A 17,610-nucleotide genomic window follows, 5' to 3' on the forward strand; every position below is an offset into this window, starting at 1 on the left:
AGTACGAGATCCGCTTCTGGAAGAACTCACATTTCTGCCGATTTACCCTAAGTCCATACTCTTTCAGTCTGTTGAGCACCAGTTCCAAGTTAGCGAGATGCTGTTCATCACCATCACCTGTGATCAGAATGTCGTCCAGGTAACATTGTGTGCCTGGAATTCCCTGTAATACCTGCTCCATGGCCCTCTGCCAAATTGCTGGAGCTGATGCCACACCAAAAACCAGCCTATTGTACCGGTACAACCCTCGATGCGTGTTGATCGTGAGGTATTGCCGTGACTCTTCTTCAACCTCCATCTGCAAGTACGCCTGCACCAGGTCTATCTTGGTGAAGTGTTTCCCGCCAGGCAGTGAAGCGAAAATATCCTCAATCGTGGAAGCGGATACTGCACCGTGTGAAGCACCGGATTAACGGTGATCTTGAAATCTCCACAGATGCAAACCTTCCCTGGATCTCCTGGCTTATTGTTCGCAGGACGTTTCATAATGGGAACAATGGGCGTAGCCCACTCACTCCAATCTACTTTAGACAGTACCCCTGAATGTTCTAGTGCTTCCAGCTCCGCTTCAACCGCAGGTCGTATTGCATAGGGTACCGGTCTGGCTTTAAAAAATTTTGGTTGTGCATGTTCATCAATCTTGATGTTTGCCGTAATTCCTCTCAGTGTTCCCAGTCCCGGCTGGAACACCTCTTTAGCCTCATCCAATATTCTGGACAATCGTTTAGGTTTGACAGCTGTTTCCCCGGAATCTACCGTTAGTGCTTTCAAGGAGTGCCAGTCCATATCCATTTTCCTAATCCACTCCCGTCCTAGTAGTGGTGGACCTCCTTCAGGTAGCACATATAAGTCCATTACTTGGCTTCCTTCGCCCTTGTGGACCACTTCTACCTCTATTTTTCCGATGGGGTACACTCTTTGCCCCGTGTACGTTTTCAATATAATCTCCGTATCCTGTAAGGGAATAGGTTGGAATAACCTTCTGTAATCTTTCTTATTCATGACCGTCAATGCCGATCCAGTGTCCAATTCCATTTTTACTTGGACTCCTGCTATCTTAAGAGTGACCCAAATTGTCTGGCGGTCTGTATCCTTACCAACGTTGTGTATTCTTAAGCTATCCAGTTCATTACTGCTAGCGTCTGAATCTGACTTCTGTTCAGTCAAACTGTTCTTTGTCACCTTGTGTACCTTTGCATATTTTCCTTGCGGTGACTTTTTATTGCTGGTCTTCTTTCCTGACCGGCATACTTTAGCTATGTGGCCAAACCTGCCACACGTTCTGCATTCTTGGTTTTTAAACCAACACTGGTTCTGATCGTGCATTGTCTTTCCACAACGATAACATTTGACAGAACTCAAACCCAATTTGTTTGTACCGAGTTCCGGTGGCCATAGCTGCATTACTGCCGTGCCTCTCGCTGCGGCCTCGTGTGCTGCTGCCATAGTGACCGCCTTCTCGAGAGACAGCTCATTCTCCTCGAGCAGTCGCCTTTGTGTATCCTGTTTAAATAAACCACACACAAATCTATCTCGAAGTGCCTCTGTCAGTCCCGTTCCAAACTGACAATATTTTGCTAGCTTACGTAATTCCATCAAATATTCAGCATTGCTTTCATTTTGCCGCTGTCTTCTATCGTAAAATTTAAATCGTTCCGCTAGCATCGGCGGCGTGGGGCTAAGATGATTTTTTAGGACAGTAACAATCTGTTCGAACGTCTTATCCGCCGGTTCATCTGGTGATAACAGGTGTTTCAATTGCCCGTATGTCTTCGCACCCATTAAGTTTAGTAATGTTAGTGCTTTATCTGTCTCAGGAATTTTATTTGCCTCACAATAGTTTTGTATGCGTTCTACATACATAGGCCAGTCTTCTATATCACTGTCGAAGGCATTAATGTTCCCATGTTTAGGCATCGTAGCAATTCATCGTATTTTTAATGTTATCTAAGATGGCAGCATCCCGCTCTTGCCGTCGTCCTCCGCCCACAAAATGGCGGTTTTCCCACGCTTGGCGGTCTTCACCCGTCCCCCGACGCTGTCTCCACTTCACCGCGGCTCTCGCGCCTTCAGTTTCCCCAGATGCTGCGCCTTTAGCCCGAATGCGGCCCTTATCTCCGGTCACGATCGATGTCCCGCGCTGCGCCTCTCGCTCGAAAGTGGCCCGGCCCTTATCTCTGGTCGCGATCGACCTCACCGCCCTTATTCCTCCGTCTTCCCAGCCCCGTCTGTACAGCCAACGCGGTTGACTTTCTGTCGCGTCGCTGCCCGGCTTACCCACCACGAGGTAGTAGAGGAAGCTGACAGTCGCTGATGGAGGCTTCGAGGTCAGGATGTCTTCTGCACTCCGGTTGCTCGATGCCTGCCGCTCGACGTGTCTTCCCGTAGGTGATGAGGGTGGAAACCTCTCTTCGACGTCCTGTCTGTGGACGAAGTCGCCGTGGAAATTACTGCAGCAGGGTAAGAATCGGACTCGTCGCCACTGTTAAATCTGTGTGTTATAGTGAGAATTACTACACAGACCACAAGAGTAAATTCAACAGGTCTTTCCTGGTTGGAGGTCGGACTATACTGAATACAATATTATTACACTGTGCTTATATACCGGTGTGGTCACCACCGGTATTATGTATACAGCAGCCAAAGAAAGTAGTACCTTTCTTAAGGTGGACCAGGCTTAAGTTCTCTTAAGGTGGAACAGGTTACATACACCACAACGTTGGACAAAGCTTTAAGAACATAAGAACATAAGAAATAGGAGCAGGAGTAGGCCAATCGGCCCCTCGAGCCTGCTCCGCCATTCAATAAGATCATGGCTGATCTGATCCTAACCGCCAATCCACTATCACAGTACCATCTCCTGAATCTAACAGAATTAGACACACAAAATAGGAGCAGGATCAGGCTACACGGCCCCTGGGCCCGCTCCGCTACCAACAGGGCCATGACCGATCCGGACCTAGACTCATGTCCAAATTCCTGCCCGCTCCCCGTAACACTTAATTCCCTTTACTTCTAGGAAACTGTCTATTTCTGTTTTAAATTTATGTAATGATGTAGCTTCTACAGCTTTTTGGGGCAGCATATTCCATGGACCTACCACCTTCTGAGTGAAGTAGTTCCTCCTCATCTCAGTTTTGAAAGAGCAGCCCCTTATTCTAAGACTATGCCCCCTAGTTCTAGTTTCACCCATCATCGGGAACATCCTCCCCACATCCACCCAATCCAACCCCTTCACAATCTTATATGTTTCAATAAGATCACCTCTCATTCTTCTGTATGGCAGTATCACACGAAGCAGCCGCAAGGGGCGCTGCAGAGATACAACGGAGACCGCAAGAATATGGTACCAACGAAATGACCTATGGAACAGGGAAGTGCTATCACTGCGGCAGAACAACACATGACCAGAAAGATTGTTGGTTCAAGGGCCAAGTGTGCAGACAGTGTGGGAAAGCAGGACTCATAGCAAGAGTGTGCAGGTCTGGGGAGAAAACCAACAGTAAGAAATCTCCAAAGGAGAAGTACAAAAAGGTACACCAGGTGATGGACAGTGGTTCAGACGAACAGAAAAGTGACACAGACTCCGGAAGCAAGGAGCTGGGTTGTCTGAAACTACATAATGTAACCGAAATGGGGATCACCAGACTATCTGGGTTACACTCAAGATAGACGGAGTCCAAGTGGAAATGGAATTGGACACAGGGTCAGCTCTAACAGTCATAAATCAAAGAGACTACAAGCGGCTATTTTCACACATACCCTTGAAAGCTACAGAGATTGTCTTCAAGACGTATACAGGGCAAAAAGTCTACCCCAAAGGAAAAATAAGGGTGAAAGTGACATATAAAGGTCAGGAAATACCTAAAATGGATATATATGTATTGCCAAATGGAGGACCACCACTGCTAGGACGTGAATGGATCTGGAAGATACATTTAGATTGGCATTCCATACAGGCTCTGAAGGTGAAGGCCAAAAAGGATGACGACGTCTCACCTGGAAGACTGTCAAAAATGCTAACTGACGCAAAAGAAGTGTTCCAGGAGGGACTAGGAACACTAAAAGGAATAACAGCAACAATTAAAATGAGGATAATGCAAGCCCAAAGTTTCTGAAGGCCAGACCAGTGCCTTATGCGATCAGACCAGCGGTTGAAGCAGAGCTGGAAGAGTTGGAATGTTCAGGAGTACTGTCCAAAGTAGACTGGAGCGAGTGGGCTACACCCATCGTTCCTGTAATGAAGAGGTCGTTGAGTAATACGCCTGGGGAACCAAAGACGGACCGCATCTGTGGGGATTTTAAGGTGACAGTGAACCCAGTCCTTCACATGGTGCAATATCCGCTTCCACGAATTGAGGATATTTTCGCCTCGCTATCTGGTGGTAAATGCTTCACAAAAATTGATCTAGCCAAGGCGTACTTGCAAATGGAGGTCGAAGAAGCTTCGAAACATTACCTTACGATCAACACCCATAAAGGTCTCTATCAATACAACCGGCTGGTGTGTGGAGTAGCCTCGGCTCCGACTATCTGGCAAAGGGCGATGGATCAGGTCCTGCAAGGGATTCCAGGGACCCAGTGTTATTTGGATGACATCTTGGTCACGGGCGAAAATGACGGTGATCACCTCGCTAACTTGGAGGAGGTACTCGCCAGATTAAAGGAATATGGGCTACGAGCTAATCGCCACAAGTGCGAGTTTTTCCAGAAACAGATCTCGTATTGCGGCCACGTCATCGATGAAGAGGGGTTACATAAGTCCCCTGACAAGATAGAGGCAGTAGTCAAGGCTCCAGCACCGGAAAATGTGTCACAACTGAGGTCGTTCCTCGGGCTGGTAAACTATTACCACAAGTTCTTATCAAATTTGTCTACGGTATTACACCCGCTGAACACCCTACTGCAAACAGGGGTACCATGGAAGTGGGATGACGAACGTAGACGAGCTTTCCAGAAGTGTAAAGAATTGATCACATCAAAAGAGGTGTTGGCCCATTTCAACCCAGCACTACCAATTCGTTTGGCATGTGATGCATCACCCTCCGGCATTGGAGCGGTGCTGTCGCACAAATTCCCGGACGGTTTGGAGAGGCCAGTAACCTTTGCGTCTCGGTCACTAACCTCAGCTGAGCGCAACTGTGCCCAGATTGACAGGGAGGCCCTCAGCCTAGAATGGGGAGTAAAAAAATTCAACCACTATCTGCATGGACAGAAGTTCACCTTGCTGACTGACCACCAACCACTTGTCTCCATCTTTAATCCTAAGAAGGGCGTGCCAGTAATGACTGCACAGCAGTTACAAAGATGGTCCCTGTTTCTAGGGGCGAATCAATATGAAATAGAATATAAAGGCACGAGACAGCATGGGAACGCTGATGGGCTATCGCGCCTGCCAGTGCCTACTGTGGAGGAAGCACCAGCAGTGGACCCTATCGAGATATTTTATTCGTCGATAATTGAACGATTGCCAGTAACAAACGCGGATATAGAGAAGGAGACCCGCAATGATCCGACGCTGTCATCGGTATATGAATTGACGGTGAGGGGATGGCCAACACATGGCGACTCACTGTTGCCAGCATTCTCATCCAGAAGAGAACAGCTGTCAGTATGCCAGGGGACAGTGATGTGTGGATCCAGAGTGGTGATTCCACCCAAGTTAAGGGAGAGAGTGCTAAATGAGCTACATGAAGGTCATCTGGGGGGAGTGAAAATGAAAAGCCTAGCTAGGGCTTATGTGTGGTGGCCGGGAATCGATCAACAAATTGAAGACCTAACTAAGAGCTGCTTAGGATGCCAGAAGGTCCAAAATGCACCACCACATGCCCCTCTACACCCATGGGAGTGGCCCTCCTCTCCATGGCAACGGGTGCACATTGATTTTGCTGGTCCATTCATGGACTCAATGTTCTTAATAGCAGTGGTTGCTCATTCAAAGTGGCCTGAGGTGATAAAGGTGTCTTCAACCACTACAGAGAAAACGATTGCAGTCCTACGGACCATATTTGCCAGAAACGGGTTGCCAGAGCAGATCTGCGCTGATAATGGACCACAGTTTGTGTCCGATGAGTTCCAAAAATTCATGAAAGGAATGGGGCAAGGCATTACACATCCGCCCCGTATCATCCAGCCACCAATGGATTAGCTGAGAGGTTCGTACAAACCTTTAAGAAGGCGATAAAGGCCATGTGCGACGAGGAAATTCCACTACAGCATAAGATGGACAATTTCTTATTAGCCTACCGAAACGCGACACATGCAGTTACCAACCAGACCCCGGCCATGATGTTCTTTAACAGAAGGTTGAGATCTCGTCTGGACTTGCTCAGACCAAATGTGCGAAGAAATGTTGAGGACCAACAATTCCAGCACATCAACGAGAAGCCGACAAGGAGCTTTAATGTAGGGCAACCAGTCTTGGCCCGGGACTATCGAACAGAGAAGTGGCAACCCGGAACAATATGTACAAGGCAGGGGCCATTAATGTACACAGTGGATGTCGGGGAGAACATTGTGAGATGCCACGTCGATCAGATCTTAGCATCACAGGAATGCGTCAACCCCATGTCTCGAGTACCTGGGGATGAACCCAACATACCGGTAGTATCTACTTCAGACCCAATAGCAGTGGAACCCGATGAACTACCCGATGAAAGGGGGTCAGAATCACCTCTGCACCAAGAACAAGAACCTCCGGAAAGGCACTATCCCGAAAGGGTCAGGAAGCCGCCCCAAAGACTGAATGTATAAATGGACTTTTGTTATTGAATGTACATGTAAAAATGTAATTGTTATTTGAATATTAAGGGGGTATTATTAATCTAAAAAGGGAGGAATTGTAGTGTATGTGCTTTAAGTCAGAACTACTTTTTACAGCTCCTGTATACTGTAGTACCGGCAGTAACCACACCGGTATATAAGCTGTGCGCATGCCTCTGTACTCCAGTCTAGAGATTGCCCTCCTCCAGTAAAGACCTGTTATTTGTTTATGTACAGCATCCGTGTAATTATTTATCCACTGAACCACGGATCTAACAGATATGTCCTGCTTTTTGTGGACAGGACAAATCCAGGAAAAATTTTCAATTTGATGGGTAGATGCCAGTGTTGTAGCTGTCCTGGAACAGCTTGGCTAGAGGCGTGGCTAGTTCTGGAGCACAAGCCTTCAGCACGACAGCTGGGATGTTGTCAGGGCCCATAGCCTTTGCAGTATCCAGTGCGTTCAGCTGTTTCTTGATATCACGTCCAGTGAATCGAATTGGCTGAAGACAGGCTTCTGTGATGGTGGGGATCTCAGGAGGAGGCCGAGATGGATCATCCACTCGGCACTTCTGGCTGAAGATGGTCACGAACACTTCAGTCTTGCCTTTTGCACTTGCGCGCTGGACTCCGCCATCATTGAGGATGGGGGTGCTCATGGAGCCTTCTCCTCCTGTTAGTTGTTTAATGGTCCACCACCATTCACGACTGGATATGGCAGGACTATTATATGGATGCTGTTATATTGTACTGGACACAGTGACCTGGATTTTCTTCTGCTATCCTGCCCCAAATCAGGTGCGATAACAGTGGAAATAACTGGAAATATCCCAAAGCGCTAAACAGCCAATTAAGTGCTTTTGAAATGTCGTCACTCTTGTGATGTAAGGAAACTCTCTAAACAGCCAGTAGGAGGCACTCACATGTGATCTGGAGTGAAATCCTTGTTAACCTCTTCTCTTTTCTGTTTGCTAGCTCGTTTGCTTTGTTGCTGCTTATAATTGACCAAAGCAATATAAGAAATTTACCATCTAGGGGAAACTCAAATGAAAATATCCACTAAAATTTGTCTTGAAACTTAGGTTTGACAATCCAGATTTCATTTTTGATATTCTATTCTTATTTTCATATAACAATCTAGGCTGACAATCCAGTGCCACACTGAAGGAGTGCAGCAGTAACGAAGGTGCTGGCTTTTGCATGAGACGTTAAGCCAAGGCCCCGTCACCCTCTCAGGGGGACGTAAAAGAGCCCATGACACTATTCTGAGTAAGAGCAGCGGAGTGCTCCCCAGTGTCCTGGCCAATATTCATCCCTCAACCAACATTACTAAAAACAGATTAGCTGGTCATTATCACATTGCTGTTTGCGGGATCTTGCTGTGTGCAATTTGACTGCTGGGTTTCCTACCTTACAACAATGACTACACGTCAAAAAGTACTTCGTTGGCCGTAAAGGACATCCTTAAGTCGTGAAAGGCACTATATAAATGCAAGATTTTCTTATTTTTCCTATCATTTACATAAGCAAAGTTATACTGACATGAACATAGTATTGAGTCAATGAAATTGTAAGTAACCTCTTAAAGTTAGTGCGTGCAGTTTGAAAACAAGGTTAAAAACTTTCCCCCGAAATTCTGTTTCATGCTAATGTCCTACTGGTTTCAAATCAGCACAGATACCCAGTTATTTTGGTTCCCAGAAGCAGATCTGATTTTTGGTTTCCATCATGTTGCAATGTGACACAGATGTCATGGTATGCCCATATGGCAAAACTCCATTTTATAGATCAGGATGTTGTATGAAAGTTTGATTGAGTACAGAAGCTGCACTGTGAAATGGCAACATTAATGGGGCCAGTAAATAGTGTGCGAAGTGAATTGCAGTAAAGGGAGAGGAATGACTGTTAGACGATAATGTAAATAACATATTAGCCTTCCATTACTGACTTCACTCAGGGCCTTTCTCAGTCTCAACCGGACTTTGAAGTTGAGGGTACTACCTCGTTCTTGATTTTCCCACTGGCAGTAGCTGTGACTGATGGCAGTAACTTCATTTTTTCACATGAGAGTGGAAAAGAAAAGCTGTAGTCTATTAGCAATTTCCACCGCCCCCCCACCCCCCACCCCCATGTACAAATGACAAACTATAGACTATTTTGGATCCCTAATGGACAGAAGTAACACCAGAGAGAGGTCAACAGAGATGTAGTTTGGAAGCACAGTTGCCATCTGGACAATTTTGCCCATTTGTTGGTTGGCAAGTGCAACTGGCAAAGTAAGACTTTGCATTTTATACAGCGCCTTGTCTATATTTCTTAGAAACATCTCAAAGTACTCCACTAACAACGGATTCATTTGAAATGCAGTGACTGCTGTTATGGAGGCAAATTCTGCAACCATTTTGTGACTTTAAAATAGAAATGAGATGAATGTCCAGGCATCAAGGGGTATGGAGAGCGGGAATATGGTATTGAGATAGAGGATCAGCCATGATCATATTGAATGGCGGAGCAGGCTCGAAGGGCTGAATGGCTGACTCCTGCTCCTATTTTTCTATGTTTCTATAATCTGGGTAGTGTTGACTGAGGGGGGAATGCCGGCGAAGAGAGTGGGTGAATTCCTTACTCTTCTTAGAATAGCCCCTTGGGCCTTTAATGACCATCACCTGAAACATGCAGATGGGACCTCGCACCTCTGAAAATGCAACATTTCTTCAGTACGGCCCTGGATTGTTGTCTTAAATTATACACTTAAGTCCTAGAGTGTGACTTCAGACCTCAAACTTCTAGCAAACGGCACTACCGACGCAACCGAGTGATTAATCTAGGTAAAGCCTGGTGGCACTTCAACCAGCAATTAAAAAGTATGTCTATGTACCCTGAGGAACCATAATTATGGCCTGGCGTTCCATCCTCAGTGATGCCAGGCTTTCCATGGATGGAAAGAAAATATAACCACATTATACATTTCCCCTCGCAAAAAACACGGCCACCCACCTCACAGGAAGAATCATGGCACCTGTGTAACTACTGCCCACGATTCTGCCAGTGACAGGTGAAGAAACCGTCGTGGTGCACAATGTTCAGAGGCTTACACAAGCATGCTTATGGTAGTCAGAAGACCACAGAGAAAAAATAGCTTGATTTCTGAGCAGCTGCAATATTTTCACGGGGAAAAGAAAGAAAGAAGAGCAGGGGGGGTTCTTCCTCGGTGTCCTGGCCAATATTTGTCCCTCAACCAACATCACTAAAACAGATGATGTGGTCATTATCACATTGCTGTTTGTGGGACATTGCTGAGTGCAAATTGGCTGCTGCATTCCTACATTGAAAGAAAGAAAGAAAGACTTGCATTTATATAGCACCTTTCACGACCACCAGACGTCTCAAATCGCTTTACAGCCAATGAGGTACTTTTGAAGTGTAGTCACTGTTGAAATGTGGGAAACACGGCAGCCAATTTGCACACAGCAAGCTCCCACAAACAGCAATGTGATAATGACCAGATAATCTGTTTTTTTTTGTTATGTTGGTTGAGGGATAAATATTGGCCAGGACACCAGGGGTAACACCCCTGCTTTTCTTCGAAATAGCGCCTTGGGATCTTTTACATCCACCTGAGAAAGCGGACGGGGCCTCGGTTTAACGTCTCATCCGAAAGACGGCACCTCCAACAGTGCGGCACTCCCGCAGCACTGCACTGAAAGCAACAGTATATTGCAACAGTGGCGACACTTCAAAAGTGCTTAATTGGCTGTAAAGCGCTTTGGGACATCCTGAAGTCGTGAAAGGCGCTACATAAATGCAAGTCTATCTTTTCTTTTCACAGTACACAAATATTGGTAAATCTACTCCCTCCCCAGACTACACGAAAGTCACATTCTTAAGGATTATGTTCCTCTACTCACTAATTTTAGTGAAAATGTAAATACCAGTACAAAGCAGCGTCCCATCATTATGCTCACTTCTACTTTTGTCACTACAATTAGCGAGCAGAGGAAATTCCAGTCCTTAATTCTACAACTGGTGCAGACCGAGTTAATTTTCTGAAAGGAGAATTCACAGATCAAGACATTCGTAGGTGGGCCTCGCAACAGAAGAAAAAGAAAAGCAGCAAAATAGAATGAGGTCAGTCCGTGTCCATATTGCTTCAATGTAAACTTGGCAGTTGTCTCTCTCGATGTTATCAGGTTAACAAGGGCACATACTGTAGAAATACATATGCTGCCAGTTTTACTAATGAACATCCATTATAGGAGGCTCAATAATCGTTAAATTGCTGCAAGATTAGTTTCCATCTGTTATGACTTGTCCTGGCGGCCTATTTTAATAACTTCTTTCGTGACTGTCCTCTTCTCTAATGTTTACTTACTGGAAGCGCTATATTTTGTAGGATTCGATTCACCCGGAGGTGCCTTCTTATTTAATTTGCCTAATTCCTCCTGGTTCTTCAGATATTAGTATTTTCTAATCATGGGGGAGAAATTCGGTATCTTAGCGCTTCTCGTTATTGCCTCCGGGGGGCGATAATGGGACATTAACGACTTACCGTCCAGGCTCAGTGAAATGAACGACTCCCGCTAAATTGGCCGAGAGATTTGCGGTGGCGGTAACACTTTGCGCCACGATCTCCTGCACCCAGAGATCGTGACGCCTTTGCCATGAGCATCGCCCCGGTAGCGTCCCTGGATCCAACCTTCAGTTCTGTCTCCTGCAGCATCGCCGGGTGGCAACACCGAGAGCTGCAGGAGGCGTTGTTCAGGGGGCTGGGCGCTTCGGAGGCACAAATGAAAGGGGATGTTGGCGCAGGTAAGAGAAAAATTTTAACAATGCTTCAAAGTGATTTTTTCGATTGCTCCTGGGCCGCGATCGATCAGCCCGGCGCTCTGTTGGAGTGCATGGGGCTGATCGGGCCGGATCGTGGCTGCCGTCGGGGACCAGCTAACTGGTCCCAATACAGAGTCTGCAGCGATGGCCCTTCTCTTTAAGGGCGGGAAGGAGCCTTGGATTGCGGCAGCGCTGCACAGGACATTGTGCAGCACTGCACCACCGCCGCCACGCCTGCGTCCTTTAGCGCTCCAGGAAGGAAGTGGCGCGCTTAATTTAGCACTCTACTTCCTTCCTGGAGCGCAAACACCGAATTTTGAAAAAGCTGAGGATCATTAGCGCCTGGCGATAAGTTTCCCAGCTTTCAAAGGTTAGCACCCCAAACAGGGCGATACTGAATTTCTCCCCCTTTGTCTCATGCACTAGTACCAGTTCATGCCAACTTACGTCATTCTAAATAAAGCCTTACAGTGCTGGTCAACAGCAAGCCTCAAGCAGCAGATTTTACTTCATTTTTTCCAGTTCAATGTCCCATCCTCGTGTTGCACAATCTTTATCAGATTTGGGCAACCAAATTGCCTGGCTCACCATAACCTGGATTTTCTTCCTGTAAATGAATTTGAGACAGTGTGGTCCTAACGTCCATCAATGTCAAACCGCTGCTAACCTGCCGTGATTTCCTCCCAGGAACGTCATTAGCCATGTAAGGACAGCTGGAAGGCAGAAAGCCGCCCGTTATTACCTGCAGATAGTTAAATGCCAACATCACTTCTCAAGCGAGGTGGCAGAAGGAGCAGCAGCCTCAGGGGTATCAGCAGCTGGAATGCCACCCCCCCCCCCATATTTTCCAATGCTGCAGTGGAGGTGCTGCTGGCAGATACTGACGCAGTCCATGTCCATATGCAGCAAGACCTGGACAACATTCAGACTTGGGCTGACAAGTGGCAAGTAACATTCGCACCACACAAGTGCCAGGCAATGACCATCTCCAACAAGCGAGACTCTAACCATCTCCCCTTGACATTCAATGGCATTACCATCGCTGAATCCCCCACTATCAACATCCTGGGGGTTACCATTGATCAGAAACTGAACTGGACCAGCCATATAAATACTGTGGCTACAAGAGCAGGCCAGAGGCTGGGAATTCTGCGGCGAGTGTCTCACCTCCTGACTCCCCAAAGCCTTTCCACCATCTACAAGGCACAAGTCAGGAGTGTGATGGAATACTCTCCACTTGCCTGGATGAGTGCAGCTCCAACAACACTCAAGAAGCTCGACACCATTCAGGATAAAGCAGCCCGCTTGATTGGCACTCCATCCACCGTCAACATTCACTCCCTCCACCACCGGCGCACTGTGGCTGCAGTGTGTACCATCTACAAGATGCACTGCAGCAACTCACCAAAGCTCCTTCAACAGCACCTTCCAAACCCGCGACCTCTACCACTTAGAAGGACAAGGGCAGCAGACGCATGGGAACATCACCACCTACAAGTTCCCCTCCAAGCCACACACCATCCTGACTTGGACCTGTATCGCCGTTCCTTCACTGTCGCTGGGCCAAAATCCTGGAACTCCCTTCCTAACAGCATTGTGGGTGTACCTACACCATATGGACTGCAGCGGTTCAAGAAGGCAGCTCACCACCACCTTCTCAAGGGCAATTAGGGATGGGCACTAAATGCAGGCCTAGCCAGCCAGTGACGCCCACATCCCATCAATGAATAAATAAAAAAAAGAAATGAGGGGGGGGGGTCATCTGATGGGCACTGAGGGCAGGCAACCCAATGGGAGAGTGGGCAGGAGTGAGGTGGAAGATGTAATCAGTGCAGCCTCCACCACCACAAGGACTGCCACACAGTGCAGAAACAGATTTAATGACCTCACAAGGGCGGCCAGGTTAAATCAAGATGCTGGTGCCAATATACACCCTTTACCATTCATCACAGCTTCACTCATTTCTTTAGCTATCAGACACTTAGGGGTGAATTTTAACTTCCAAAAACAGGTGGGTTGCGGTCGGGTGAGATGTTGAAACTTTAAAAATCTCAAACCCAACCCCAACCCACCTCCAACACTTTCTCTTTCAGGTTTAACAAGGCTGGACAAGCTGCAGGCAGACAACCCACTCCCAGGAGGCGGCGCTGGCCATTTAAACATTGTAATGAGGCTGGCAGCAAATATCCCTATTTATGATTTATCCCTCAACCAGTATCCCTAAAATAGATTATCTGGTCATTATCACATTGCTGTTTGTGGGAGCTTGCTGTGCGCAAAGTGGCTGCCGCATTTCCTACATTATGACAGTGACTGCACTTCAAAAAGTACTTCATTGGCTGCAAAGCACTTTGGGACGTCCTGAGGTCTGAATGGCGCTATATAAATGCAAACCTTTCTTCCTTTATACTTCATTTCACAATTTTGAACACCTCTAGCAGATCTCCTCTTAACTTTTTCTAATGAAACCCCAGTTTATTTTTGTAGCTTACAGCTAACATTACAATAATCAAGCTATTCTCTGTCGAAGGGGAGTTTTTTTTATTATTCGTTCGCAGGATGTGAGCGTCGCTGGCAAGGCCAGCATTTATTGCCCATCCCAAGTTGCCCTTGAGAAGGTAGTGGTGAGCTGCCTTCTTGAACCGCAGAGGGCAGTTAAGAGTCAACCACATTGTTATTGGTCTGTTGTCACATATAAGCCAGATCAGGAAAGGATGGCAGATTTCCTTCCCTAAAGGACATGTGTGAACCAGATGGGCTTTTACAACAATCCAGTAATTTCGTGGTCACCATTACTGATACTAGCTTTTTTAAATTCCAGATTTATTTAATTAATTGAATTTTAAATTCCCCAGCTGCCTGTGGTGGGATTTGAACTCACATATCTGGATCATTAACCCAGGCCTTTGGATTACTGGTCCAGTAACATCCCACTTTGAGTACTGTTGGGTGGGATGGCTTATCAGAGGAAGGCAGCAGCAGCCAACTTCCTGGCACCAGGGGTGGTTCTGCTGCATAGAATGGGAGGAAAAAGAGTGGTAGAGCTATAGTAATAGGGGATTCAATTGTAAGAGGAATAGATAGGTGTTTCTGCGGCCGCAAACGAGACTCCAGGATGGTGTGTTGCCTCCCTGGTGCAAGGGTCAAGGATGTCTCCGAGCGGCTGCAGAACATCTTGGAAGGGGAGGGTGAACAGCCAGTTGTCGTGGTGCATATAGGCACCAACGATATAGGTAAAAAGCGGGATGAGGTCCTAAAAGCGGAATATAGGGAGTTAGGAGGTAAATTTAAAAACAGGACCTCAAAGGTAGTAATCTTAGGATTGCTACCAGTGCCACGTGCTAGTCAGAGTAGAAATAGAAGGATACTTCAGATGAATACGTGGCTAGAGGAATGGTGCCAGGGGGAGGGATTCAAGTTCCTGGGACATTGGAACCGGTTCTGGGGGAGGTGGGACCAGTTCAAACCGGATGGTCTGCACCTAGGCAGGGCTGGAACTGATGTCCTAGGGGGAGTGTTTGCTAGTGCTGTTGGGGAGGGTTTAAACTAAAATGGAAGGGGGTTGGGAAGCTGAGCAGGGAGACAGAGGAAAGGGAAACAAGGATAAAAGCAAAAGATAGGAAGGAGAAAAACAAAAGTGGCAGTCAGAGAAATTAATGGTTTAAATCAAACGTGGCCACAGTAAATAATAACTCTAATAGGTCAAAAAGCGTTAAAAAAACAAGCCTGAAGGCTTTGTGTCTTAATGCGAGGAGCATTTGTAATAAGGTGGATGAATTGGCTGCGCAAATAGAGGTAAACGAAGATGATTTGGTTGGGATTACGGAAACGTGGCTCAAGGATGGCCAAGACTGGGAACTCAACATCCAGGGGTATTCGATATTCAGGAAAGATAGGCAAAAAGGAAAGGGAGGAGGGGTAGCATTACTGGTTAAAGAAGGGATTAACACAATTGTAATGAAGGATATTAGCTCTGATGATGTGGAATCTGTATGGGTAGAATTGAGAAATACTAAGGGGAAAAAAACATTAGTGGGAGTGGTATATAGACCTCCAAACAGTAAGGCTAGGTTGGGGATGGCATTAAAAGGGAAATTAAAGAAGCGTGCAATAAGGGCACAGCAGCCATCATGGGTGACTTTAATCTACATATAGATTGGGCTAACCAAATTAGTAACAATACTGTGGAGGAGGAATTCCTGGAGTGTTTACGGGATGGTTTCCTGGACCAATATGTCGAGGAACCAACCAGAGATCAGGCCATCTTAGACTGGGTATTATGTAACGAGAAAGGATTAATTAGCAATCTTGTTGTACGAGGCCCCTTGGGTCGGAGCGATCATAATATGATCGAATTCTTCATTAAGATGGAGAATGAAGTAGTTGACTCAGAAGCTAGGGTCCTCAATTTAAATAAAGGAAACTACGATGGTCTGAGGAGCGAGTTGGGTAGGATTGATTGGGGAATGACACTCAAAGGGTTGACGGTGGATAGGCAATGGCAAACATTCAAAGACCGAATGGATGAACTACAGAAGTTGTTCATCCCAGTTTGGCATAAAAATAAAACAAAAAAGGTGACTCAACTGTGGCTAACAAGGGAAATTAGGGATAGCATAAGATCCAAGGAGAGGACATATAAATTGGCCAGAAAAAGCAATAATCCTGAGGATTGGGAGCAGTTTAGGATTCAACAAAGGAGGACAAAGGGATTAATTAAGAAAGGGAAAATCGAATATGAGAGTAAGCTTTCAGGGAACATAAAAACTGACTGTAAAAGTTTTTATAGATATGTAAAGAGAAAAAGATTGGTGAAGTCAAGCGTAGGTCCCTTGCAGTCAGAATCGGGGGAATTTATAATGGGGAGCAAAGAAATGGCTGACCAACTAAATACATATTTTGGTTCTGTCTTCACAAAGGAGGACACAAATAACCTCCCAGAAATACCGCGGAACATAGGGTCTGATGAAAGGGTGGAGCTGAAAGAAATCAGTATTTGTAGGGAAATGGTGTTAGGAAAATTGATGGGACTGAAGGCCGATAAATCCCCAGGGCCTGATAATCTACATCCCAGGGTACTTAAGGAAGTAGCCCTAGAAATAGTAGATGCATTGCTGGTCATCTTCCAGAACTCAATAGACTCTGGAACAGTACCCATGGATTGGAGGGTAGCTAATGTTACCCCACTATTCAAAAAAGGTGGCAGAGAAAAAGCGGGGAATTATAGACCGGTAAGCCTGACATCGGTAGTGGGGAAAATGCTAGAGTCTATTATAAAAGATGTAATAGCAGAGCACTTGGAAAGCAGAGACAGGGTCGGACAAAGTCAACATGGATTTACAAAAGGTAAATCATGCTTGACTAATCTACTGGAATTTTTTGAGGATGTAACTGGTAAAATAGATAAGGGAGAACCAGTGGATGTGGTATATTTGGACTTTCAGAAGGCTTTCGATAAGGTCCCGCATAAGAGGTTAGCGTGCAAAATTAAGGCACATGGGATTGGGGGCAAGGTATTGACTTGGATAGAGAACTGGTTGGCGGACAGAAAGCAAAGAGTTGGAATAAACGGGTCGTTTTCCGAGTGGCAGGCAGTGAATAGTGGGGTACCGCAAGGATCGGTCCTAGGACCCCAGCTGTTCACAATATATATTAATGATCTGGACGAGGGATTTCGAAGCAATATCTCCAAATTTGCAGACGACACAAAGCTGGGTGGGAGGGTATGCTGTGAGGAGGATGTTGTGAAACTCCAGTACGATTTGGACAGGTTGGGTGATTGGGCAGAAACATGGCAAATGCACTATAATGTGGATAAATGTGAGGTTATCCACTTTGGTGGCAAAAACAGGAAGGCAGATTATTATTTGAATGGCAATAGATGGGAGAAGGGGAAGTGCAAAGCGACCTGGGTGTTGTTGTGCACCAGTCGCTGAAGGTAAGTGTAGTGTATGTGCCTTTAAGACAGAACTACTTTTACAGCTCCTGTATACTGTAGTACCGGCAGTGACCACACCTGTA

Source organism: Somniosus microcephalus, chromosome 1 (genome assembly GCF_052327205.1).
Source record: "Somniosus microcephalus isolate GS21.2 chromosome 1, FLI_Smic_1.0, whole genome shotgun sequence".
In the NCBI taxonomy this organism is placed as follows: Eukaryota; Metazoa; Chordata; class Chondrichthyes; order Squaliformes; family Somniosidae; genus Somniosus; species Somniosus microcephalus.